The sequence below is a fragment of the Phalacrocorax aristotelis genome, chromosome 13 (genome assembly GCF_949628215.1).
Source record: "Phalacrocorax aristotelis chromosome 13, bGulAri2.1, whole genome shotgun sequence".
Lineage (NCBI taxonomy): Eukaryota > Metazoa > Chordata > Aves > Suliformes > Phalacrocoracidae > Phalacrocorax > Phalacrocorax aristotelis.
In genome coordinates, this window is record NC_134288.1 from 5,758,267 (window position 1) to 5,785,578 (window position 27,312).

Here is a 27,312-nt window from a genome sequence, read left to right on the forward strand (position 1 = left end):
TATCTTTAGGGATCCTCCTTGATTGGACTGAACACAGAGTGGGGATCTGAATTTTGAGCATGGTTTCCTGTGGGAAACAGGTCAATAGCCTCCTATAGGAGGATCCCGTTTCAGAGTGAGGAAACAACAATTAATTTGGAATGTATCTGTTACTGATTCAGGATTAAAAAAAATATTAAAATCACGTTACAAAAGTCTACAGGAGCAGACTTGCCTGCTTTGTCTCTGTCTGAGCAAATTCTGAGCAGAATGATGCATCCCCAAATGCAGCAAAACTGCATGTTGCACTATTGAAACAGCCCCATTTTATGACAGAGCTAAAAAGCTTTTCTCCATCAGATAAACGAGTTGTGCCTTCTTAATTTTTATTTATCTTTTATCACCTCCCTCTTTTTCCCAGCAGCCACCTACAAATTCACCCTTGAGCGTCGCAGGGGCAGCAGAGCGTGCCTGTCCACGCAGCAGAGGTTGCAGGCTGGAGGCAGAAGAGCGAGCAGAGCTGGGGTCCCCATGGCGGGCACAGCTCTTGCACAAGGCAAGAACATTCGGTTCAGAAACTCTCCGGCATCCTACTGCGAAGGCCGTAAAATGGTAAATAACAAAAGTAGAAAATAACTACAGGCCCTGGGGTGCAGGAGGTCTGGCCCAAATAATCCCTTTTCTTTCGGGATTAAGGAGGGTGCTTGTGGGGAGAGAAGTAATCGTGCCGAACAACTGCAAACTGGTTTCAATTGGGAGCTGTGTGGCCTCTCTGCTCTATGCTATGCCCTTCTCCAGCACAGCAACTTTCTCTTCCAGACCACAGATTTATTTAATTTAGGTCCTACTGTTGGCAATGGCTTAGCAATGGGCTGCGGGTTAGGAAAAAGCAGAGAATTTTTCCTTAAGCAAAAAAGGAGATGACATTGCACAGCAAAATAGAGCAAAAAATAGTTTGTTGGCTGTTTTGCTTCTCTGCCTCGCTTCTATGTGTGATGCCAGCAAAAGAAATTGCATTTTAGAGTGACTTAATAACAAAATTACTTTTCTTTTTAATTCTTTTCCCTTCCTTGGAACAGAAAAGCCACAAGATGGAGCCCTGGGCCTTCCACTAGAGCTGGGCTTGATTCACGGGTAAAAAGCTGTTTGGAGACCTTGAAATTATTTTTTATTAATTTCTCCACTCAGTTTAATTTTTACATTCATTTTAAAATAGTAAACGTTATAGATGTTAAAATTGTAAAATGTAATTTATCGTTGCTAGTCGAAGATATTTACTTTTCCTCTTTAAGCCCGGAACTTCTTATTTTTATTTTCATGTTTGTAACAGGGTTACATTTTTCAATCTCCTGGGAGGCTGGCATCCCAGAGACGGTGTTAGACCATATCATTCTTCTAAATGACACCCTGACTACGTTGAGGAAGCCCTCAGACCTACCCAAGTCTATATGCAAATATTAAGCACTGGCCCTCCTGCGTGTGGAAGGGAAATAAATGATGTTTTGAAATGCTCCTCTTTCCTTGTAATCAATGAACACTTAGCCGGTAAAATTTAAAGCAGTGCAGTGAATTAGAAGAAGTGGATCTTCAATTAAAATGGATGCATTTTAGATCCTACATTATATATAAATTATAAAGAAATGAAAGAATTCAGTATTCTGCTGTGCAAAATAATAGCTTTTTCCCTTCTTTCTTCTCTCTTTCTTTTTCTCTCCGTCCTTCTTTCTCTTTTTCTCTTCAAAGGGGGTGAGCTCTCTCTGCAACGTGCTCCTTTTCCAAGTGCACTGGTGCTAAGGATGTCAGATCTCTTCAGCTCTGACTGCTGTTATGACAAGGCTTGAGTGTTTAATTATGGTTGTATTGCCTAGATGGGGCGATTCTTTTGACTCACTGGAGTTTGGTCGTAATAGCTGTGCACGCACGCAGCTTCGAGTGACAAGAAATTTATTTTTTTTATATATATTTATACACTGCAGCTCACATGCGGAGAGGACAATGAGATTGTGGGAGCTGATGGTCTCCCGGAATATTGTTAATTACTTAACCGACACAAGCAAACATTTTATAAAAGGTTTATGAAACAGTTCTGGGCCGGGGCATGCAATATCAGTTACTGAAAATGTACTTTCCTCCTTTATGGAAGTTAACATTTTTATTAGACATTTGAACCACTTGACAGAGGCTTCCCGGGAAATTAGTCTCCAGTGTAACACGCTGAGCGCGTGCCGATGAGCGCCGCAGTAAACCTCCCGTTAAAAGTGCCGTGAACTTTATGGTGAGTTGCGTTTGCTCGCGTGGAAGATAAATTTGGCCCAAGGTAGAGCTGACCGCATCCTGAATAATTCATTACGAGAATTTATTCCCTTTCTATTTGCAAACTGTCCGAGTAGTCTGGTTTTTGTATGCGTTCCTCTATTCATTATGTGCTGGATGCTTCGTGACTAGTCCTTTTTCTGTGAATTTTTGACCCGTTCCTTCAGTCTGGCTGAGGGCTGGATCAGCCAGTGGTGCTTCTCTGCCTTGACAAGACAGACGCAACGTGGATTTTTGTGTTCTAAATCCAGGTTTCCCGAACTGGTGATTCCTATAAATATTCGTGCCAGGAGACTCCTGTGCTAAAAGTCGTTACCAGTAGCAAAAAGAAAGAGCGCGAGCACTGCTTGTTTCAGTTCGATTTGCTAACTCAAGGAAATAGTGGATTTATTTTTTTTACTGGGCATTTAGTTGTGGGCACTATTTCTAACTCCAATACCTGTCTGAAAGGACTTGGAAACACATCAAATTCCTTTTTTTTTTTTTTTTCTTCTCTTTTTTAAAATGTTAGGAAAAGAACTATTTGAAGGTCTGCATGTGCTTTGGGTCGTTAATAGAGATAATTGTCAGGCACGGACAAGGCTATCGCTTCCTTAGCAGTGACCAAAAGAAAAATGAGGTGTCGTTTTGCTCAAGACTTTTCAGTTCTTTTGTAAAACACCACTACACCTTAAACAGAACTGAACTGCTCTTGCACCCCCCTCACTGCAACCTATTTATAAAAAACATTGATGTGGCCAAATGCACTGAGTGAAGCCGGGGCAACTCTGGAATCGCCCAGAGCATCTTCAGTGGCACCTGGCTTCCTCTCTTAAACAACTTCACTTTAAGACCATCAATGCGCTTCTGACTCACAGACATCTATTATTTGACTTTTACCCCTGGATTTGAGCCTCTTTCTCTCTCTCTTCAGTCCCTGTAGTGCCTCAGGAACCCACTCCCCAGCATGATGTTCCCCAGCTGCAGCTGCTGGTCACAGGCAGCTGAAGCTCGTGGTTCTCCTGCATCTGCTGTTGACGTTTCCCGGTGGGTGCAAGGCTGACACCACCGAAACAAATAACTCTTCAGTCCTTGAAAAGCAGCAGAAACCCCGGCGCGGCTCAGCCCAGCCCTCAGGATGGGAATAACAGGCGCTTTGCAACTTCTTTAAAAAAATGACACCGGGGACATGGAACTGATGGATGTCTTAATATATTTATTTCTGGCATTTTGATCAAGTGCTGTGCTGATGGGAAGGGAGATGTTTGCAATTAAAGGCAATGAGTTAACTGTAATCTTTTTTTTTTTTTTTTCCTCCCGTCTTTTAAAAGAAAACATGCGTTTAAAAGGAATCAAAGAGAAAAAGAACTTTGGCATTTTCAGTAGTACAGAATTGCTTTTGGAAAGGAAAATCTGTCGAACCGAGAGCAGCTATTTTGCAAGTAGCCGTAAGGAAATAAGGAAATTAAGATATCCCTTCTCTCTTTTCCTTCTCCCGGTCATCAAACAATTTGATTAAAAAAAAAGACTTTAGAATTATTAAAACCCAGTAAAAGAAATCCTGCTAAATGTAATAATTATAATGTAGACTTTTTAATCTGCTCTTAGGAACAGTTATCTCTTCTTTGTACTTAACAATTCAAAGTTCTCATTTATGGAGTTTCACAACATGCATTACAATATTTTGACAAATTAATTTGTTACTCCTTTTCAAGAAGTGAGAGAATTATTAATTATACCCTTATTCAGAAGTCTTAGTAAAGCTTTAAGTTAACATTTCCTCATAGGCATTTAATTCTGATTTAATAAGACAATTATGGCATTATAAACAAATATCAATTGCTTATTAAACACATTTATTTTGGATTAACAGCAATTCCATAGATATGATAGCCATTAAACATCAATGAAAAGACTTTCATTAATAAACTGATTTATTTACCATGGCATAAGTGTCCTGTTCAATCTAAATTAAATATCTATTTGGGATCCTCAGTCTGTAGTGTTACCAAAGGCATCTTCATGTTTGAACGCTGCACAAAAAGCATTTCTAGTTCAGATTTGCAAGATGTAATCTCAAAAATAATCAATCCGTATAAAAAAGACTTTGGTTACTGCTAGATAACTAATTATACAGACACAGCCTTTGTGCATGTCTGTATGAGATAGTCTCTGTTATTCTCTTTCTTCTGAACTTTGATGCTATTTAAAAATAAATTTAATTACCCAGTGGTTATTTACACTGCATTTATTTCTTCCATCTAGAATTCTTTTCAAATTTAAAACCTGAAGGTCACTATCATTTTAGAACAGTTTATTATTCATGTATATTGCAAAATTTCCAGGGAGAAAAATTGCTTTATTTTAAAATTGGAATGCAAGAAAAGAATTGTAAAATTGAAAGCACTGGGCCTGATCCTGTGGTACATTATACTAGCTGTTTTACTAAATGAAAACTGCAGGATTAGGCCCAATATATTTCTTTATTAATAACAGTAATTTTAAAACTACCATTTAAAAAATGTGCATGCGTGACACACATATTTATGAAAACATGGCAGGATATCTATCTTTTTTCCTAGGGTTTTCCACATGATTTTATGGGCCTTATCTGGTAAATTTGCGCAAGTAGAATTACTCACGTGTACAAGAGTTAGCGAAGATGTGCTTTGTGTCCATTTTTCTTTGTTTCATTTTCTAAAGGCCAGATGTTACGCGCAGCTGCAGCCCTCCTTAACCTAATAAAACAATTTAGAGTAGCTTGTATTTGTTACGTTGGCGATTTTTTTAAAGAAAGTATTTATTTAAAGAAGGCATCCCCACACCTTCCCAAATAAGGTTGTTGAGGCCAGGACCTTGCTGCCACATTTAATTTCAGGTGTTTCAAAGAAAGGTGGGAGAAACTGGGGATTTGCCTGCTGTAGGAGACACTTAATTCGGCTGCTGCGGGTTAGAAGCCTTCTCCATGCTGAACTGCAGCGGTGGAGGGACGGGGAACTTAAGGTTTTGAAGGGCAGCAGAAGAGTGAGTTCATCCTGCTGCGTTCTTTTTCCCTTGCTCAGGGCAGAGGAGTGAGCAGCGTCGCTGAAAGGTAAAATGAGAGCAGCAGAAGGAAACGCTTTTGTGACCAAGCACAGCTGCCTTGTAAGACCTGCTGCTGCCTGGGGTTGGGAGCGGCTGCTGCTGAGGCTCAGCAAGGAGCAGGTAAGGTGATGGCGGCAGATGACGTGGAGTCAAATAAAGGGTAATCTTAGTCCTGGTTTGCAAAGGACAGATTTATCCCTCTCTGGGTCAGGAAGAAATGCTCTGCGAATGCAGAATGCCTTGTTTGTGGTCCTGTCCTTGGACCCTGGCAGAGCAAACAGGTGTTTGGGGACAAGTGGACATGAGAAATGGCATGTTTCAGCTCTCCCTACTGTCATCTTATCCTTGGGTCCACACAGCTCCATGTTCAGCTGCTGGCACTTCCAGGGATGGCAGTGGAGGGCAGTCTTATTGAGCTGATTTGGAGGTCTCTGTCGCAGCTGGATGAAAACATAGGAGGAGATCTTCCTCCTCTAAAGCAGCAAAGGTGGCCAGGACTGGAAAACCAGCACAGGTTAAATGAGCTGCATTAGGATTTTCATGGTGTTTTGTTTCTTGAGATTGCATATAAACCTGGTGATTCCTATTTCTGGTCTCCTTCCCCTACAGTTCTGGAAAAAACTATGGTCAAGAGATGCTCATTCCCCCAGCTTGTACTGGGGCTGGGGGGCAGCAGGTGATGTAGGACACGTGGTGTTTTCTCTTGGACAGTTTGTCTAACATTTAACAAAAATGCAATAAAGCACGTGAGTGAGTGGGAGATTACTCCTTTACCTGGTTTTGTGCAAAGGACTCAGCAAAGCTGGTGACAACTTTGCCCGAGGACAGGAAGTGGAGCTGAGCTCCTGATTTAATTTCCCTCCCCCCTTTTTTTTTGTCCATTAATTTTTGCTGAATGCCTTTGGATCGAATTGTAGCATTTGTAATGGTCCTTTACATGTGATTTCCTGGGGGTAATGACTTGAGACCCCGAGACTTGTTGCCATTATGACCTCCATCAGATCTGACCTACAGCCACAGGCTGGGCAGACTGCTGTTCCCTAGGTGAAATGTCTCCTCCTATAGCTATCCGTTGGCGGGCGTCCTCTTCCCTCAAAATACAAGGTCTTGTTAAGATCTTCTTTAGACTGAGAGAGAGGTGAGGGATTAAAATGAGAATGAGTTAGGTGCAAAGATCCCCTCCTCCTTCCCCAAAGATGCTGAAGATGCATTGTACGTACATAGACCTTCTCCCTCCGTCTCTGCTTTCACTTAAGACTTACTTAAGTCAAATAATCAACACAAATGAGGAATTGGCCAAAAAGTAGTCAAACCCAAATTGTGATGGGAAACACCTATTTGGATAAGTTGCTGTGAGTGGTGTAATCGGGTCTGGAGCCAAAGGCAGAGATTTTCACTTGCAGGGAAAAGCAGGAATTAGCCAGAAATACCTTCCTTGTTTCAGTGTCATGGCTCTGCAGTGTAATTTCTACATGGCCGTGTGCGAGTTGTTACTGACAGGGATCTCGGGCTGATCCCACGGTTTGTCAGGTCTGCTTTTTGCGGGGCATCTAAATTTCTTTCCCACGTTTCTTGTATCTTCTGTATTATTGCATTTAAATCACTCTTGCTTTAATTGGCTCAAGAGAAAGGCTCATTCCTTTGCCTCTAACTTTTCTTTTTTCCCATAAAGTATTTAGGAAAAAAAAATGCCGAGTATGTAAACTAGAGATCATTAGAGGTTGTGGGGGTTTTTTTGTTGCTGTTGGGTTTTTTTTAAAGACTAGATTCAGCAAAATATTGTTTTCTCCCAGGCTGCGGGTCTCTATTTAGGTGATTTTAAGCTCTGTTATTTATTTATATATTTATTCATTAGATAGGCCCACAGTCAAGGAGAAGGGGAACGCGGGGTTATTAATCTTTCCTGTCATCCATTCACAGATGTGAAGTTCACACCACAGCAAATGTGAAGTCAGCAGTACGCACCCACAAGGTGGAAACTTCAAGCAAAACAGGCAGCGAGGAGCGGGGGTGGGAGAAGGAGAACAGGAGGGGAAGAGGGGGAAAAAAGGGGGAAGGGGGGAAAAAAAGGACAAGGGAGTGATGAATGACAAAAGGGAGGGGAGAAAGATGGATGAACAAGGGAAATGGGAAGAGAAATGAGATGGATGGAAAAGGGTAAAAAGGAAAGGCAGATAACAGAGAAGAAAGTCTGAAGAAAGAGTAAGAGAGAAATGAGAGATACAGAGACAGAATATTTCAGATAGGGTGTTAATGTAGCTGGGCCTGCCTGGGTGCTTGGATATCCTGAAGATGTAAAGGGTAATCACTCTCTCAGCATGTATATGCTATTGATATGTTAATATAATTTTCTTTTTCATCTGAAAGCAATGAAGTTTTCAAACTGGCTGATTAACTGTGTCTGGCTAGTCCTGTGTACGTACGCGTATTCACAAACAGACGTCATATATAAATATTTATACACAATAGTGTCTGAAAATTCCCATAAAACAGCAGCCAGCATTAAAAGTCCTATTAGTATTGATGTGACATTGGACAGACATCTTCGTGTTGATACAACCTACCACAATATCAATCCTAATACAGCTTTTTGGGAACACAAAATGGACAAAATATGAACAGGCAACTTTAGTAGAAACATCGAGTATGTTATATTAAAAACAAGCCTGTGATAATGCAATATGAGGTGTGTCAGACCACACCTGGCTACAGGTCATATAATATGGACAGTCTTCTCTACAATTATATAGTTTTTCTTATCTTTTTTTTTTTAAAATTAGTAATTTCTCTGCTGTGTCGTGAAACTTAGCTCCTAATATATGCTTATATATATTCACACATCTGACAAATTACTTGTTAAATCATTGTTTTAATTAATTTACAGAGACAGCCAGTTAGAGAAATAACTCATTAAATAAGTGTTCATTTTGGTCAGCTCACAAGAGGGAGTGACATGATCGCCCCAGCTGTGGTCCCACGTAGCAGAGCCAGGCTGTGTGTTCCTCCTCTGGTTGTTTCAGAAATTCTGCAATTTCATCAGTAGTTTTAAACCACAAGTTGCATAATTTAGTGGGGCGGCTCCGGAGCCAGCCACAGAGTCAGGATCTCTGTGGGGCTGAGGAAAACATGAAGAGGGGCAGGTTGAAAAGCCTCAGCTTCTCTGTAAAAGCAAAAGCAGCCCGGCACTTCCAGCTTGCTTTTTCCCTTTGAAAATGTTTGAGAGCTCCCCCTGCTTCTGCTGGCCAGAGAGCTCTTACCTCTCTGAAGTCAAAAGTGAAAATCTAATCCTAAAAGTACTTTCAGAGTATTTGCCCCTTGTTTGCAGGGTAGGGAAAAACATCTAGTATAGTTTACAGAACTCTTACTTTCTTCACCTGGGATACTTCTGAAAGGGCCATTTTTTTGGAGCTAAATGGCCCCCATCCTGCATTCAGATGCTCACAGGGAACATGCATAGGCTTGCATTTTGATTGGTTTACCTGATAACCTGCTAGATACAGTTGTTTACTGGACTTTGGGTGTTCAGGAGATTTCTGCTGGCTTCTGAGTTACTGTTTACCTGTTACAGCCTCTTTGTATAATGCGTCCAGGATCAGTAGCATCAGGACTTAAATGTATCTGCGTTGTTCGGGTATCACTTCATAATGTTACCATGCTTGGGTAAAGCAAGGAAATAGCTAGGTAATTTGTACCGTATGTTAATATTTACTGTACTACCGGATCCGTGCTACAAGGTGACTGAATCTTTCCGTTGCTGAGCTCACGCTGACTCTCAGAGCCGTGCAATTGGACTTTTCCTTTGCTTTATGCACAGTGAGCAAGTATGGAAGCTGTACCTGTGCGGGCTGTATGGGAGAGACCCTGTTTTAATGTCTGTTAAAACTCTTCTATGTAATATTAACACTGCTCATTAGGCACTGGAGAATATTAGCTGTCTGCTCCCGGGGTTCTTACAAAATAGGGATTTGTTATTCCTACTTAAAAGTGTGCACTCAGAGTGGATGTACTCAGTAATGCTGGTTGTGAATGGGCCAGAAATAAGCCAGGAGATTTTTGAGTAAATCAGCAGAATTAATTTGACTTCAGTTATTTTGGTTTCATTTACAGAAGCTGGGAAGTTGGCTCTTTTTGCTTGAATTTCAGCAAATTAATTCAGAAGCCTCCACAACCCAGAACACTTCATCTCCTACTCTTCCTAGCCTAATTCTCAAATTCCTGATTGAATGCCACTTTCTTGTGAATTTCTGGCTTTGGTCTCTTGTATGTGGATACGATGAAATTGGTTTTCTTTTTTCTAAGCAGGGAAAAAGTAGAAACGAGACAAACTTCCCCTCCCTTCTGCAAAGGTTCAAGATAGAAAGGGACAAAAAAAAAAAGAGAATAAAATAAAAATATAGCTGTATTTTCTCCCTCTTTGGAAGGACCTCCCACTGACTATATCATTATCCGTCTCATGTAGGATATTGGATTCAGGATCTATAGCAGTGAGCTATGTTCATATTGAATCTCATTTGATTTAATAAACCTCCCTTCTCCCTTGCCTGTTCAGTCTTTCCAGTCTTTTTCAGGCATTAGTAGCTCCCCCATAGTTTTGGCCATAGAGGCATACATAACGCAGTGCCTTCTTTATACAGCAATGTGGGGGCCTTCATCCTCCGTTGCAAATGCAGATTCTTGTTTTGGAAATATAGCACCTTCCTCTTTCCCCCCCTTTACACATATATGCCCTGTGGCCCATGCCGTACGTACGCTGTTTGCTTGTTGTTATTCTCTATGGTTGGACCCATTCACAGTGGACTTGGTCATAATGGAATATTTATATTGAGCAGACCGAAATCTGGAATTATTTTATGTTTCTTCAGTATACGAAGTATATTTTTGGAGGTAATCTGAAGATTTTGGGGGAGGGAAGAGAACAGGGAATAAGATTCAATTTAAAGTGAAAAGGAGCATCAAAAAATGTTGTCAATTGCTATTTTCAATGTATTAGAAGAAGGAGCATATATAGAATAAAATTTCAAATCTTGCAAAATTAACTACATAGCAAAATCTATGCTTCAGGAAGAGAGAGCTTTTGGAACCCGTCTTTAATTTTCAAATGGGAGTTCTTTTGCTGGATGTGATGAGGCTTGGCATGTGTCTTGGCATGTATACAGATATGCGAGCTCTGTGTCTATGGGCTCTAATTTCCCTAGAAGAATTTAAGTAAACCTTTCTCAAGCCAATAGGAGTTAACTGTATAGTAAGAAACTGTGCTCTACGTCTATATTAAACCTGGAAAAAATGAAAAGCTGTTCTCTGCTCTAACGTGTCAGGCAAAGCTGGCTTCAGAGAATGTGCAGAGGCAAGATTTCATTTTGAGAACTGGAAAAGGCTGAAGCTTGATTACAGGAAGGAAAACTGGCAATTGTTTTTACCTTGTTTTAAGCATATACTGCAAAAGAGATCAAGTTTCTACAAGTTTCATTAAAATAGGGTGGCCAGTGTTAAAGGATTACAGCTACAGAAAAAACTATTAATGAGTACAACGCCTTATTAGACTCCAGAGAATCCACAAGAGTAAGCCAACAGGAATATGCTTACCAAAACCTCATTAGAGCCTGTTATAATAGGGGGGACCTGAAGATGCGATGTAAATCTGTGAATTGGTGGGACAACTTGCTTTGAAGCTAGGATGCTGTGGCCTTAGAAGTCAAAGCCCTTTACGTCCTCACTGGCTATTTATACCCAGCATGTTTATAAAATCTACCTGCTTCTCTTGCAGGTTACTAACTCGAGTTAGCAGTAAAAACAGTCATCCCAGTGATTTCCGACATACTTTTTTTGACCACTGAAGATCTAGAAGTGCTTCTTGGACAAGAGGGACAAATCCCTGCCCTAAATACACTGATAGAATCTGGGTTACCTTGAGCAGCCTCTCGTTGGTTCTTTTGCCTTCATAAAGGGTGTGTGTTTGTCAATCTCAAAACTTCTGCATCTCCTACAGCACCACCCAAGCATGCCAGGCAATGGGAAAGGTGAGAACTGTTGCTTTGAATTGTAAAATCACCTTATCCATAATGGATGAAAGGACCTATGCCATAGCACAGGGTTTCAGTCCTCCTGCAGCTCTGGAAAATTGGACAACTTCATAGTCTTTTATGAAAATATAATGTATCTTTGCTGCCTTTTGAGTAGTAAATTAAGAATTTGAAAGTGACAAATATTAGTGACCTGCCTTTATTCCTAACAAAATTGAGCAGGAGAGAAAAGGAGTCTGCTGAGCCTTTGACAGAATGTTTAATAACTTTTGTGATTACTGTTCCCCAGAAGTGATGTGTATAATATGTATTTTCCCTCTTTCATTTTATCATAACACTTATGCTGGAGACTGTTGTCTCTCTGCAGTGCTGAACTTCTTCCTCAGTCAAAGGTTAGAGTGATTTGAGCAACCGCAGTCAAAGCAACCTTGTGAAGCCTTTTGCTTCCTCTAATGGCAGAACTGCACTCCTTTAGTTTGGCCCAACGGTATGGAAATGGGCCATAGCCATATGATAAGCAAACAGTGAGTTATTAAAAGTCTGCAGTACTGGGGCAGCTGTGACCGAAACTGCGACAATCGTTTTGCAGATGGAGACTAATCACAGAAGATGTCAAAACAGACACCATGTCAGTTGTATTCTGGTAGAAGCAAATTAATTTTCATTCAATTTCATTCATTTTCAAGGTCCCTTCCTGTTCAGGAAACTTAAAGTTTTTGGATGGCTTTGCTACTTTGGCATCGAATTGTTCACAAATTTGTATATTGAAACTAGACAAAATATACTAGATTGTCTATTGATTGCTAGATAAAATTTCAAGAGGTAACATCCTTAACTTTGATTAAAAATCAGTATTTTGGACTTGGCAGCTAGAGCACACTTTTTGTTGATGTGAAAGAAGAACAGAGGATAGGGAAGGCACGTGTGCCCCTTGAGGGTGATACAGCTTGGGAGGTGCGGAGTCAGGGAGCTTTTCAAGGATGCAGTTCAAGAATTAGGTGCTAACAGGCTGAGGTAGCAAGGTATGGTTAGGACTGGTCTAATTTCCAGTGAACAATGCCTGGATGAAAGCTGGTACGAGCAACAGGGCAAGGATGTAGTTAAAACCATCAGGAGCCATCTCTGATGTAAGGCCAAAGCACTGGAAAGCCAGATGCAAAGACTAGCCATGTTATGGAGAAATGATGATGTTTTCATCCTTTCACCAATCTCTCAGCTACAAAACACAACGGCAATTTAATCAAGCATTAAAAGAGTGCGTTGGTGAAATACCTCTGTTAAAGTAGTGCACGTGTGCTGCCTTTCCCTGGGTCTTTTGCTGGGAGGCTTCCAGATAGAGGTTGGATCCAAAGCGGAACTCTCTAAAATCAGGGTTGGTTTCTTGTAATGCAGTTGAGCCAGACAAACACGCTGAAACTTAGTATGTGCTTTTACTGCCTGGAGTTTAGGACGGGCTGTCTCTAGTTTTACTTCACTTCTCTTCAATATAGAAAGCTATTCGAACCCTGTCTGTTGCCTTGAGTGTAACCTTTAACATTTGTAAAGCCATCTCAAGCACACCGATGTGTGAACTCTTCCTGGTCTCCAGCTTGCTCTCTCTTTACTCTCACCTTAGTTTCTTTCCAGGCATGGCTTTGCAGCATGCTTCGTGGCACCTTCAGGTGGGAAAACATGTTCTAGTTTCCATCACCAAGGGCTTCTTTTCTCTTCCTTCAAAGCAGACTTCAGCACGCTTTTCCCTAATCTATTGTACCTTCTCCTTTCATTTTTGGTTCCCTTAAGTGGTCAGTGAGATGAGGGGAACAAGGTGTTATTCCAAATGTTTTCTGTTTTCAGGTAGACTGGGATGGTACTATTTTGCATCTTGGCAATTTGTTGGTAACCTCATATTCAGTGTTGTCAGAAAGCAAATTATTAACTTCACCTCAAAAATGAGACCAGGTCGTGGAAATGGTGATAGAAAGCAACTTGAACTGTTTGTTGCTGGCTGTAGAAAGCCCAAGAAGTGTCCAAGTTTGGAGATGTACTAAGTATGGGAAGTGAGACCACATGATGATAGTTTTTTTTGGCTGCTGTCCTGAGAAAGGAACAACCAATGGAATCATGCCCAAAAGTTGGGGTGTTTTTCTGGTTTCTTTTGTTTTGTTTTGTTTTGTTTTTGTACAAAGGTGCTTACATCATTAAAAGTCACTGAAACCCAGGATACTCAGTTCTTAAATCAGTTTGAAAATAGGCTTAGAGACTCAACCTGCACAGGCTCTTCTGAAAAGTTTACTTTGAGGGAACTTCTTCCTGGGGTTTCCTCCCAGGGAACAGCCCCCAGAACGTCTCCTAAGTCAAGGGTGAGGAATCTACAATCATCACCAAAGTTCATTGGCAGCACAATTTGGAGCTAGCTATAAAATATAAATAGCTTTTTCACTGTGAAATATTTGATATTTTAAAAATTATGACAGTGTTATTTACTCTCATCCCCTGCCCACCCCGCCATGGCTGGTGTTTCTTATGTGCTGTTGGCAGATGGGATGTGGATCATTTTAATTAGATTTTATTGGACTGTTATACAGCCCATAATTGTGATCATTACTCATTTTCACTGTGGTTCAGACAGATCCTCTATTTAGACATGATGATATTTTGATGAGACAAGTCCCATGTAACTTGTTATGTTAGGGGCCAGTAGCCAAAGCAGTGGAATTAGGTGTTTTCACAGCATAAAAATTGGAGTAGATTAATAAAGGACGTAATGGTCAATTTGTGTTCCTAATTGTGCCCAGATTGTGGATGCTATGGGCAGAATGTCTCTTTGGGCTGCTGGGTCCTGCTGAAAGCTGCAGGAAACAAAGAGCCCTCACAGCTGAAGCTCAGGTAGCCAGACATGGCACAGAGGGGGAGCAATCCCCTGTTTCACCTTCACGGAGGGGGTCAAACCCACCGTTGGTGTCAACAAGTGACCTTTTGCCAAATCAATGCTGTTGTGCTTATATTCGCACCAGCTCTACTTTAGTCCCGTATGCTCTTTCTCGTTTTCTGTTGTGGCTTTTTGCATGGCATTTCTTGTAAATCACTGCAAGAAGACGAGGGCTGGAGGCTAAGTCTGAACTGGGGATAGATCTGCTGTAACTTCTCTACAACTGAGGGTATCTTCTCTTCTGCTGATGGCCCTCTGCTGCTTTTTGAGCAGCTGTACTCAGGCACTGAGCTGTTCCCTTCTTACGTGACTCTTCAGGAGGTGTGGGGTCCTGCCGTGTAACAGTAATGATGGCGTTCTGGCAAAGCCTTTTGTAGGAGCTGTGTCCTATTGTCAGACAGAACCACCTTCTCACCTGTGCCCCGTGGTCGCCGGATTGTTTAGTGATCAGTCCCAGGTTTTTCCTCTTGACTTTCCAGAACCACGACTGGTATTTGGACATAATACTTGTAGAGTACAGACCTAGCTCTCCCTTTGTGTCCTGAGGAACGTTGGTGAGTAGGAAAGTCATGCGCTACTGCCAGGAGTCACGGTTCCAGGAAACTGTCAAAGCCCATCTCCGCACCCGTGTGGGACACACACAATTTGTTTATGTTCATCTGGACACACACCCTTAAAAGGATTCTGTTAAGGTACTGCCTAAAATTATAATTTAATTTAACGTACATCTCTAGTCAGATCTGAGTAAGAATCAACTTTGATTCCACTTTGCATATGCAGATGAGGCCAGTTATCCCTCCAGCTGCCCTGTTTGTGTGCATCAGCCGCCTTCGGGGCTGCCTACGGATCAGTTCATTCCGTGCAAACTGGAAAGTGCTGAGCTGCAAGGTAGAGAGAAATACCCCCTAAATCCACCCCACTGGTCCATGGGACTTCTTTGTCATCTTCATCCTTTATTTAAAACAAACAAACAAAAATGCAAATATTTTAGAATTTCTATGCAGGGATGCAAGCTCTGTTTCTCCTTTGCTCATCCAAACCGGTCCATTGAGATCTAGATGCTACTCCTGTTAGGGCTCTTGTAAATTCCTCCTGCATTATTGCTTCTGCACTCTGTTAGAAACCAGGGCCTAATTTAGAGCTGGGTAACCTGCCTTAACTTCTTGCTTTGTTATCTCCTTCCACTCCTTTATATCTGCAATTCTTGTCTAGATGCAATATACAATAAAGTCTCACTTCTCACCTCTGTGGAAACATAAATGTGATACCCTCAAGTGATCCTTTCTCTACTTTTACCTTAACTGTCATTTTCTTCTTTTAAATCTTTTAAGTGGATGTAACACAGCAGGATATTATAACAAATGGACAGACAAAACCAACTCATCACGTATCACTTCATTGGCCATTATGCTCTCGCTTACGTTCAACAACACTCTCACAGCTGAAAAATATAACTTAGTCCGAGTCAAATGGTCCTTGTAAACAATTGGTTACAAACTCGTCCTCATTTTTCTGTGTAATAAAAAATACTCTAATTTATTAAAATGAACTAATCTTTTGGTAGGTGTTTTTTGTCAGTCGGTTTTTTCTGGGAATTGGACCAGCTCACCTTAGAAAATTGTTTTTCTCTTTTGGTTAGTGTTACTGGACTCCACATCTGCGTTGCTCCATGGGGTGAGAGAACCTTTCCTAACAAGAGAATAACAATCAATAAATTCAGGTATGAATTTTCACACAAAGATTGTGTACTAAAATGGATGAAACATCATGCTTCACTTTCTCATGCTGATTTTTCAAGTGAATAATTACAAGCCATGATTAATGTCACCCCAGAAATCTGGCATGCTTATTTGTGAACATATTAATGAGTCTAGTTTTATTATTATTCAACCAACTCTAATGCCTTAGTGTAAGCCTTATCTTTCCCAGCTTCTCCATCCTATAGAACATTTTTTTGTTGGTTTTACAATACAAATTTTAAGGACAGTAGACTTTGACTTTCCAAGATTTTAAGCGTCCCCTGTGTGCTGATGGCTCTGTAGAAATCATAGATACTGCATTTGTGCCATTTAAGCTTGTCTCCTTGCTAGGCCCCACTGCAATGGATGCTGTGGACACATGGGATAGGCAAAACTATTATACCATGAGTATTGGATGTATCTTTTTTATTTGGCTTCTGACTGTGTTCTTGACTAAATGATTCAGATAAAGAATGTCACCTATCAAAACTGAAACCGCTGGATGGATAATCCATGGAAATTTTCACAGCAAGCAAAGTAGGAAGCCTTTCTAAATTGTGTGTTTTAAGGGGAGAAAAGTGGATTGGTTTTACCTGGTTCAAGGTAAGACGTGGCCTAGAATTCAAGTGATTTAAGGTTAAAATCCACACGGTGCCACAATTCAGTATGGCCTACAGCACAATGAACACAAGGCCAACACCTCTTAATTTAAGATCATTTAAGGAGGGGTTTAAGTTAGAATGTGACCTTCCATTTTTGGCCAGGTGAGAATTTTGTTTTGTGAAAGCTGTTCCATCGGTGGTTCGTCCTGCCATCGCCCAGTGAAATGGTTAAGATGGAAAGAACTGAGATTAACTATTGCATTACATTGGACAGAGATTTAGGAAATCTCTTGATACTGCGTGGGTGATGAAGTGGATAAAATTTCATGCAAAGGAAAGGAAATGGGGAAAATCAATCCTGACTTTCTATGCTCAATAATGGGCTTTGAGCAAGATACTGCTACGCAGGGAAAGAGATCTGGGAGTCATTTCCATAGAACTGTCTCACTTATCAACTCACTGTACGTATCTTTGGCATTCCCACAGTCAGAATAGTCTGTGAAGTGTTTGTCCTCCTATCTCAAGTGCGTGTTTAGAATAGCAAAGGTGCAACAAAGGGCAATAAAGGTGATTAAATGTAGGTTACAATTAGTCATTCTGTATAGAGATGCTAAATTTGGATTCTGCTTGGAAAAGGAAACCCTGCTGTGTTAGAGGTGCATAAAAGCCTGAGCTGTGAGGAGAAAGTAAGCAGGGAACAGTTGATCTCTGTGTTTCTCACAAGATAAAATAAGCAACATCAAAATAATTTATCAGGCCACAGTTTCAATATAAACAAAAGAAGTTACTCTTTCATATGATATACAGTCGTACTACGGAGCTACTTGCTATGGGATGACAGGATGTGTGAAGGTTGCCTAGGTTCAAATAGCCTAATTCATAGAAGAAATATAACCACTAGATACTGAATATATTGTTATATATTTTGCATTGCTGAGTCTACTTGACTTGTTCCTGCGTTTTGTTTTTCCCAGTCAGGCTGCTGTCAGAGGAGGGTTACAGGAGCAGCTAGGCTTTTAACCTGCCCCTGTTCTGTCATTATGTTGTAATGATTTCAGGAGGGATGAGAAAAGGATCCCAAAGGCCTGACATCTAAATTAATTCCCCGTCAGGGCACCAGAAAGGGGTCAAAGAAGCAGTTACCTTGGAGGCTAACACTTTCAGGCCTGTACTGGCTGTCACCTGGATGAATCTGTTGCAGCAAAGCCCTGTTGAAGTCCTTAAGAAATATTTGTGTGCAAGCTGCTGCAAAATCTGAGTTTATTTCCGTGTTGCCCTGGACAGGAGTGAGATGAGGAGTGTAACATCAGGACAGCAGAAAGTGGGGGAAGGACGAGGGGAAAATCAGCAAAAAGAAAAGCCAGCTTTACCTACTGAGCGTGAATCAGGTGAGGAAATGCCTGGCGATGCTCACAATAATTCAGATGTTGTCCCAGACCTTAATTACTCGCACAGTAAACTGTGGACCTGGTAGGAGGGAGGTGGATCCTGTCTGTGTGCTCCATCTGCTGCCTGCAGAGACGGGAATGTTCCAGGCCAGGTGTTGCTGAGCATTGCTCTGGTCTAGCAGCAAGATAAGTTTAATTAAAGGGCTAATCACTCCCGCTCTGGAATGGACCTATCACTGTACTTGCAGTCACATTCTAACTCTTTTCCTCTAGTGTTCATGCATTATACATTTATCTTCTGTTGTCACGTACTGACTTGTTTTGCTTAAGTGAGGATAAGCCTCTGGTGCATGTGAAAATTGGAAACAAAGGGAATTGGCTAGACATGGGTCTAGGTGATACTTCATTGTAATGGCGTTTGTCAGCACAAAAAGGCATTTCATGCTGGCTTTCTAACTTTCTTGTGAAATAGGTATTCTACAGTTGTGGTAACTAAGGGCTCAGATCAGTGGGGAGCTGGACCCAGATGTTTGTGTTCTGCTGCAACTATTAAGAGCATCGGGCAAAACTTCTCTTTCAGTTGAACCAGGAGTAGCCCACTCCTGATTTCCAAAGAGTTGCTGGGTTTACTTCAGAATAACAGACCATGGGATTATGTCTATTGAAGTTTTATCATTTTTCACATTATGTTTGAAAGCTGTGGTATAACCCATGCTGGCTTTGTGCGCTATGGAGAGCTCTGAATCTTCCCACCGCTAATGGCAGGTAGTCTTCTAGCTCTAAGTATTGCAAACCTGCTCTTCAAGATGTGATCTTACCTTTCTTTTGACACCCTATTTAGGCAAAATCTTAGTTTCAGGTCAGGTTTTTTTACTTAAGCTCCTGAAATTTACTGTCCTTTCATAGACCAAAGGCTGATGTCCCATTTTTACAGGCAGTAGAGCCCTATTTGTTGGAAGCAAGAGTACTTCAAGGAAAACCTATCTTTAAAAACATGCAACTTAATTGTATTTTCATTCTAGTGTTTTCCATAATACAGGGAGAACCCTGGGGTCTGCATATGCCCTGATAGACTGCGAAGGGAGAGGGAATGTTCCTCTGCCTAGTTTGGTGCTTATGAGATCTTAAACTCAAGTGACCGTATCCTCCAGGCTAGGACCTTTATTTTCAGACCTTCTGTTGGTTAAAGCTTTGAGTCAGGTCAAATTGATATGTGAGATTTTCTCCCTCTCCTTTTGTGGCCAAACTTCAAAAGACATATAACTCATACCACTTTAGCATTCAAGGCTTGGATTAATTACTTACTAATGGCTTCATTTTTTTGCAGGAAGCACTTTAGCTTTTGCTCATGGAGCCAGGAGAACTATCACTAGGATGGATAAGGATATACACATAGTGTCTGTAACTTTAATATAATCTCTGAATATTCCATGATTCTGTAATGTCTGTCATGCTGGGTTTGAGCCCTGCTGCTGATGAACTGCCTGGGGCACTGTGTAGCAAATGCATTCTTTCACAGGCTAAAACAAAGCAGAAAAAAACCATATAATGAATTCCAGTCGTGTAACATTATGGGCTAAGTAGAAGTGCCACTCCTTTACTAGGATAGTTGTAAGAAGACATTTTTGAAACCACACAGCTTAAGTGATAGCAGCCACCAGCCAAAACCCAAACATGTGTCTGCATATGAAACAGGCACATGTGGAATATATGCTAAAGCTTTAGAGTGTTTTGTAAAACACATTCATAGAAAGACCATGAAACCTGAGACAGCAGTGCAAAATATGTTGTGAAAATAATTTCAAGAAAACCTAGAGAGAGGTTTTTGGGCTGACTGTTGGTCAGAACAGCAATGGCATGAATAGTTCTGTAGAACTATTATAGTTCTGTAGAACTATTCACAACTTATGCCACGGAAGAAAGCATGGGACTTTTTATGTCCTTTGTAAACAAATAGGGTCTGTTCATTGACCCCACCTTCACTTATCATCCCTTTACACTAGAAAAAAAAAATTCAAGTACCAAAATTTTTTTGCTAACTGTCGAGGTCAAAAACGTTTAATAATAATCTACAATCTCTTGAAGCCTAGGATATATAGGCTATAGGATATATAGCCTATATAGGATTTATTATACTTTGATAGGGAATAATTAGGCTCTGAGAACTCCTACCAAAGTTTTCAACATAAACATGTCTAACTTGCATCCCACAAGTATGATTGAAGGACAGGGAGGGGGAACCCCCCAAAACCACAATAGAAAATTTTCATTCCACGGGGAGACCTGAAAATGTAAAACAGTGGCAGTGGGACTCAGACTTGGCAACGTTTATCTAAGGGGATGTTCATTTGTTTTAACTTAAATTCCGAAAATACAGCGTTTCAGCAGGAGTATGTATTACAGCAGTGTTGTGAAACCAAAGAAAAGGTACATGATGTTCTTGTCAAAATCAACATGGGAAGGAAAGGGGCAGCCAGCAGTGGAGGAACAACTATTTAGGGACTCCTCAGAAAAGTTGGATGTATTGGAATTTATGGGGTCAGGTGGAATTCACCCAAAGGTGATGAAAAAGTCAGGCAATGTGGTTGTGAGGCTGCTGCCTATGAAACATCACAGTGATCTGTGGGAGGTCTCTGATGACTGTAAAAAGGCTGATGTCACCCCAGCCTGCTAGAAAGGCAATGAGCAGGACCCAGGCAACAGTTAGCCCAGTCAGTCAGTCTACAGGTCAAGGAGGATGTCTTCTTGCAACCCATTTTCAAACAGGGGCTTGAAAGGACAAGATGACAATTGGAAAAATCAGCATGAGTTTATGAAGGGCAAATCATACTTAAGCAACATGACTGCTTTAGATTTAGAAATAACAGCATGTATGGATATTGCACAGGACAAAGCGTGTTTGGGGAGCCACAGCCACGGCTGACCTGGCCTGGTGCTGCAATAGTTCCTCTCTGAGCAGGAGGTAGCAGCTGAGAACTCCAGAGGGCCCTTCTACTCATTGTTTCTGTGATTTTGTGGACTGCAGTAAATCAGATGCTGGACTGAAGCAAATGAAGAGCTGTCAAAACATTTGTATATACATTTTTATAAGAAGAGGCTATTCTGTAAGATTCAGAGCATAAATCAACCTTTTCTAATCGAGCGTAGTCAGAGAGAGAGTTTATAATCAGGAAAGGCCCCCGGTCTGTAATTGGTCAGCAATGTCCAAATCTGGGGACCTGAGCAAAATATTTATATTTCCAATGTCTTAATATAATTAAAACTTCAAACAGTTTCAGAACTTCAAACAGCATTCAGCCATAGTAGTGCAGATCTGAAAAAAAAGATCCCACTGGTTTTAATTTTACTAGCCTGTGCCTCTCAGGCAGGCTCAGTTTGGGACTTGCCTTCCCTTGTGCCGAGTGCTGGGCTGGGTCCGAACGTGGCTGTGTGCTGCCCCGAGGTGCGCTGCTCGCAGCGGATGGCAGAAGGCATATGTTACTTTTCTGGCATTGTCTGGTATGAGGGTTTGAAGCTGGGAGGTCCAGGTTCTACACTGAAGCTTTCAGACTGTAATTCAGGAAGGATTGATGCATCCAGCTGGCTACATAGCTGGCTACAGCTAATTCTGCAATATGCCTGGACAGCCCTTGCTTTGTTTTAAACTTTTTCAGGATATGTAAGAAACTTGTAGAGTAGCTTGAATTTTACAGCACTCAGGAAAGCCAAGCACCTTGCACCAGCTTTAGGGACTGAGGAGCTGTTTAAACCAGCCTTGTACTACCAAGGGGTCCTTCTGTGTTATTCTTAAAATGTTTCTCTAGGTGGGATAGCTTTTCTGAACTGGTAAGAAGTATACCTAACTGCACAGCAAATGCAACTGGAAAGCCCTTTAAAAGCACCCCCTGGCAACGAGCAAACACTGTCCTGATCAGCTAGTCAGATCCCGCATGTGGAAGCCCTTTGTGTTCATTATTCATGCACACAGCATGGTGTGAGGATCCACGAGCTTTATGGACAATGAATTCTGAACTCCCTATGGGAGAATATTTGCTATAGAAACCTGAGTCCAAGAGCTGAATGCACCCAGTTGGAGAAAACACACACAGAAATAGTCACTCCTTTCTAGCTGCAGCTTATACAGGCAGGGTACTCGTTTACCTAATCTGAATATTTTACCTTTGTACTTTTTGGAAATGGTTTTTTTTTTTCCATTTAATTGTCTGGAAGGAGTGCTTCCTTTCAGAGCTCTGATGGCCTTCTCTATAAATAACTGCTCACATCCCAGAACCTCACACTGAAGCCTTCAGCAAAGTCAGCATCCCTAGGACATTTTAAGCCTGAGATAGGAACCACGTGGAGTTTAATCATTAATCACCAGTCTTTAATTAACAGCTCTGGGCTTTGAACAAAAGCCGCTTACTGCAAGGCTGCTGAGGGGCCCTGAACTCTTCCGTGTGCTTTCTTTCGGGGGACCTGGTGGCCTTCCAAAGGGGGCTGGTGGATCAGCCTTCTCCTCGTGAGAAGGGTCATGCTTCCCAGGAAGAGCAGATGTTTGTGGCCTGATGTCCATTTTCACAGCTGTCCCGCTGGCTGGCTGCAGGCTCGAGTTATCTCAACGTGGCGATGCTGCCAGCTTCCTGAGGTGGGCAAAGAAGTAGATCGTCTCCAGAGCCCTGTTGCCTCCATCAGGTGAGGTGGGTTTTAACCAGAGGAAGGAGGAAAGTTGCTCCAGGCTTGGAAAATTTTATAGGGGAGTGTTCAAAATTGAGCACTCAGGAGAGAAAGAAAACATTGCTATAAAAATTGACTCCACCAATATTTTTTTTGCATTCCTGCTGCTGTGATTGAAGATATTTGTTTTTACTGTAGGTTTCTCCCATTTGAAGTCTGGCTTTCCTGTAGTAAAAACTAAAGGGCAGATCCTCAGCTGATATAAATTGGCTCCACTGAAGTTAATGGAGCCATGCTGGTTTGTACCAGCTGAGGGACCTGGCTCATGCTGCACTGTTTGATACCCACATTATATTGCCATGATTATGATACTAATTCAGTAAAATGGCTTTGCGGCATAATAAAGCGAACCCAGAGGATGGAAGATGAAAGGGCTTCCTCTCCAACTGACCTGGTATTTTTCAACAAAATGTTCTCCTTTATTTTCCTTTATTTTCTCTTTTGTCAGAAAATGCTCTCAAACAAAACTTTTTACAGCAAATATACCTGCTTTGACAAACCTTTCCCTGGGAAAGGCTTCCTGGCTTCAGCGTCCTGCCTGTACGCAGAAAACATGTGTAACAAACTTGGTGGCCGTGGGTCAGGGCATGTCGAGGCTTGTGCAAGAAAATGAACTGGATCTTTAAAGGGCAGGGGTGATACTGAAGAGCGGTTAAAACCCTGAGGTAACCTTGACTTCTGAAAAATAGGAGTTATCATACTAGTGGGTAGCACATTGATAATTTTACTCATGTTCTGCCCTGTCTACTTTTTCTTGATCTGTCTGCACTGGGAGAAAGAGCCAGTGGAGTTGTATAAATCTGTATCCTTCCCTCTCTCGGGGTAAAGGAAATGTTGGTAGATTTCCTCCTTGCGATGGGCTCTTCAGCAAGTAGCAGAAGATGCTGGGCTTGAGGAGCGGGGAGCGCGATAGCCTGTGCTGCCTTATTGTTTGGAGCTGTTGAGCACTGAAGGGAACAAAAAGACACAAAGACCTGGATAAAGGCAGATAGATGCATACCTAGATCCCTAGGATGAAATATTTTGTTTGCCGTAGCACTGCTGAGCTGCACACCGGCTTTTCTGTGCCAGGAGGGATTTTTACAGGGACAATGCTAAATGAGGGCAGTAAATTTAACTTTAAAGGACCATCAATTGAAGCTTTTGGCTAAAGCTTTACTGGGCCCTTTTAACTTCACTTGGAACAGGATAGTATATTTTACTTCTAAGGCCCTTGGAAGTTGAAGGCCCTGCCTGTGGCAGGTCTCATTCAGCTCCCTGGGAGCTGGGGCCCTGACCAAAGCTGCAGTGGACCTTTCAAGGTGAACACAAACCAACCCAACTTTTCCTGGGTAAAGGTGAAATACAACAAGATCCCACCAGTGGGTTAAGGAGAGCAGTGGGTTACACTTCTACCAGCCGGGAGGAATGCTGTGCCATTGCAAAACTAACTGTCAGTACAATTTTAAGGGTCAGAATAGCTCAATGGTCACACACATGTTTCATAGGTGGAAAAAGAATGTCCAATGTCCTGCATTAACAGGTTTGGTTGAATCCTGCTTCCAGACCTGAGCTCGTCCCCTAGCAGCAGTCACAAGAATGCTGATTCAAAGTAGTTTTCCTACATACTCAATATTTTGAGACAACCTAGGTTATTCCTGACTTTGACCCTTCTGGTGACATGATCCAATTTTAATCTATTTACACCCTTTGCTTCTTTTAAGGGAAAACATTTGTTTTGCACTAAACTCCATGCAGAAGCAGCAAAAGTTTTGTTCCTAGTATCTTGCGACCACTTCTAAAATGTTTCCACACTGTTGGAATTATTTGGAACTGGGATGTTCAGTGTGCAGACGACAGAATGCAAGTCCCTAGTAAAGGTGGAATTTGGCTGCCTTTGGCATCCACGTTCTTGTCTTCCAGGTCTTAATGAAAAATCAGTAATTTTTGCATTCAGCAGAGGCTGGCACCGGAAGCCGTCCCGGCTGTCTGCTCAAAGGAAAGGTGCTTGGACCAAGAGAGGACTGTTTCTCCCATCACAAGTGCTGTGCGGTTGGGGTCTAAGTGCCTTGGCAGTGGGAGGCTCTCTTTACCTGGAGGGACCAGGAATCTTGCACTAGCAACTGGTATTTAAAAGAAGGCTTTGGAAGAAGGACCCAAGCTGGAAGACTGAGGGGACAGGAGGATAAACACAGGTCTTACTTTTGGGGTATATGTGCCCGTTTCTTGCATTAATTAGAGAAAAGGATGATTGATCTGGAAACCTTTGCAGGACCCAGGTGTCTCTGCTTCCTTAGCTAGATATTTGTGGCCAAGCATCTACCTGGAGCCCAAAGAGCCTCAATGCTCCCGGGCATTAGTGCCCCTTTCCTGAGAAGGGGAGGCAGAGCCTACCACTGCAGCTGGAGCACTGGGTGAAGAAAGTCATTGCTAGATCTAATCAGGCAAAGAAAAGCTTTGGAGCATATGGACCCCAATGTGGGGTCCAAGCACAACAGCTTGGTGAGAGTCCTGCAGGGAGACTTTTACTAGCACTGCAACAACAATTCATCATTGCCTGAAGGTTTGATGGGTCTGGTACTCCTTGTTTTAATTGACCTCGGCTGGAGACCCCCGTTTCAGTCCAGCTTAGTCACAAAGGACTTGGTCTATGCTTGGACCTTAAAAAGGGTATTTATCAGAAAATCACATGATTAATGGTACTGAGTGATCTCTGTTCAAGAATGGCCAGGAATTGAATTAACAGAACAGGGATTTTGGCAGGTGTGAAGCACTGGCAAAGCCAAGACCCGAGTCTAGGGAGGCAGAGCACCCCTAGCCTCGGTGGTTTGCAGCTGCTGGCTGGGTAGGGGTGGCTTTGCGGGGCCAGGGTTAGCTGGCAGAACTGGGGGCACAGAAGTCTTGGCTGACGTTGGGATAAAAACACTCAGTGTAGATCATTAACCCTTCACACAGCAGCACCAAAATTAGGATTGCCCACAGTCCTCTGGCAGAAAGGGCAAAAGTAAATAGAAGTTTAACAGAAGTTCATATCCCCAAGTAAATGGTGATGGAGCGTGAGGAATAAATGAGCAAATAAACAGGAATCATCAAATAACTTTCTTTCTTGCCTGCTTTTTCCCTACTCTTATTTCTTTTTCCCTCCATGTCAACACCAAACAAGACAGGACTAAAATTAATGGGGAAAGCAGCAATTAGCAAATTAGGTTAGCGGCGTGTTGCAGTGTGCCATGGCTGCCAGGTGTGAGGGGCTCTGGCAGTATATTTATTAATGGCTGTCAGAAAAGTGACACTTTGATGAATGAAGCTGGGTAATCGGCACCCTCCGACAGCGAGCACTGAGAGGCCTCGACATGCTAAACTGCAAAATCAAACCTTTCTTAGTCCCCATACAAAAATACAACAACAACAATCACTGCAAGAGGAGCATGTTTTTCCATCAGGAAATGGAGTTTACATTCTCCTATAAATACTTTTTTTTCTCTGTAACTTGCTCAGGAGGAGTTGTCAGGTTTAAAGGGTTTTTTCTTTCCTTGGAACATGGGACTCAAGAATTTATAAATGCAGGCGGCTTAAAACTGTGTGGCCCACTCTGCTGTTTCGGGTATACCCCATTATAGCTATCAAAGCCAACGGTGCTATCCTCACGCCTTCTGGGCTTTGCCCTTTAAACATAATGGCATTAATAATCCATAAACCGAGCTTGTGAAGCAAGTCCTGTGTAAGATATTAATGTCTCCTGACTGGTGGTCAGCAACTGCTCTGCTCATAATTAACGCCACCGACGTGTGCTGTCCAGGAGCCCCCGTTGCACGGAGGAACAGGTGAAAAGTAATAAACTATAAGGTAAAATATTTCTGACATAAAGTTTCACCAGTGGCGGTGTTGCATCCTGATGTTTTCATTCAATAATTTTAGCTTTGAGTCCCTTCTGATGAATATGTTGTTGCTGCTGGAAATCAATTCCACCAGTGGTCGTTTAGGAGTATCGCCATACGATATCTAACAGGCGTTGGGTGCAGATCCATGGCGGGAATGCTAACGCTGCAGGTTGCTGTGTAAATTCACAGGACTCTGAACTCTTGGCCAAGAGTTTAGGGGAAGTTTTCTTTTTAATTTTTTTTTTTTTTTTTCATAAAAAAGTTCTTGAGGAGATTAATCTACCTGCTGGGAGAGCATCTGGATAAAAGATTGCTCTGCAAAATGCTGGGGTACATGGAATTTCTTCCTGGGTTTCCAGACTTTGTGCTGCGCACTGGAGGTAGGGTTTGTGCAGCACTTCAATAGCTCAGCACAGAGCTGCTCAAATCCCCCAATTCCGTGGAGGAATTGAATACATTTTTATAAAATCCTAGTTCTGGTTTTGGCCAGCTAAAAGGACTGTGTAAGTTTTGATTAAAAACATGAGAATAAATGTAAATCATATCCCAGGCACTCATCTGTTCTAGTTTGAAATGAAACTGAAGGATCTTTCTGGAATTATTCATCAGGATCTGCGGGCTTGTTAAATTTGGATTGGCACTTGAAGCAAATCTGAAATTGTTCTCTTATGCTTTAATAATTGTGTTTAGTTTCCTAATTTGGCTGGTAAGTTTATCAGAAGAT

General features: G+C 41.8%; 1 long non-coding RNA gene across 2 annotated transcripts in view; it reads left to right on the top strand.

Moving 5' to 3' along the window:
* Positions 1-8,880: 8,880 nt before the first annotated feature.
* LOC142064048 (uncharacterized) overlaps positions 8,881-27,312 on the top strand; it is a 294,357-nt gene continuing 275,925 nt past the window's right edge. For both annotated transcript variants that reach the window (XR_012662963.1, XR_012662964.1), the window contains exon 1: positions 8,881-8,969. This is a non-coding gene — a long non-coding RNA (uncharacterized LOC142064048). The remainder of the gene's footprint in view (positions 8,970-27,312) is intronic.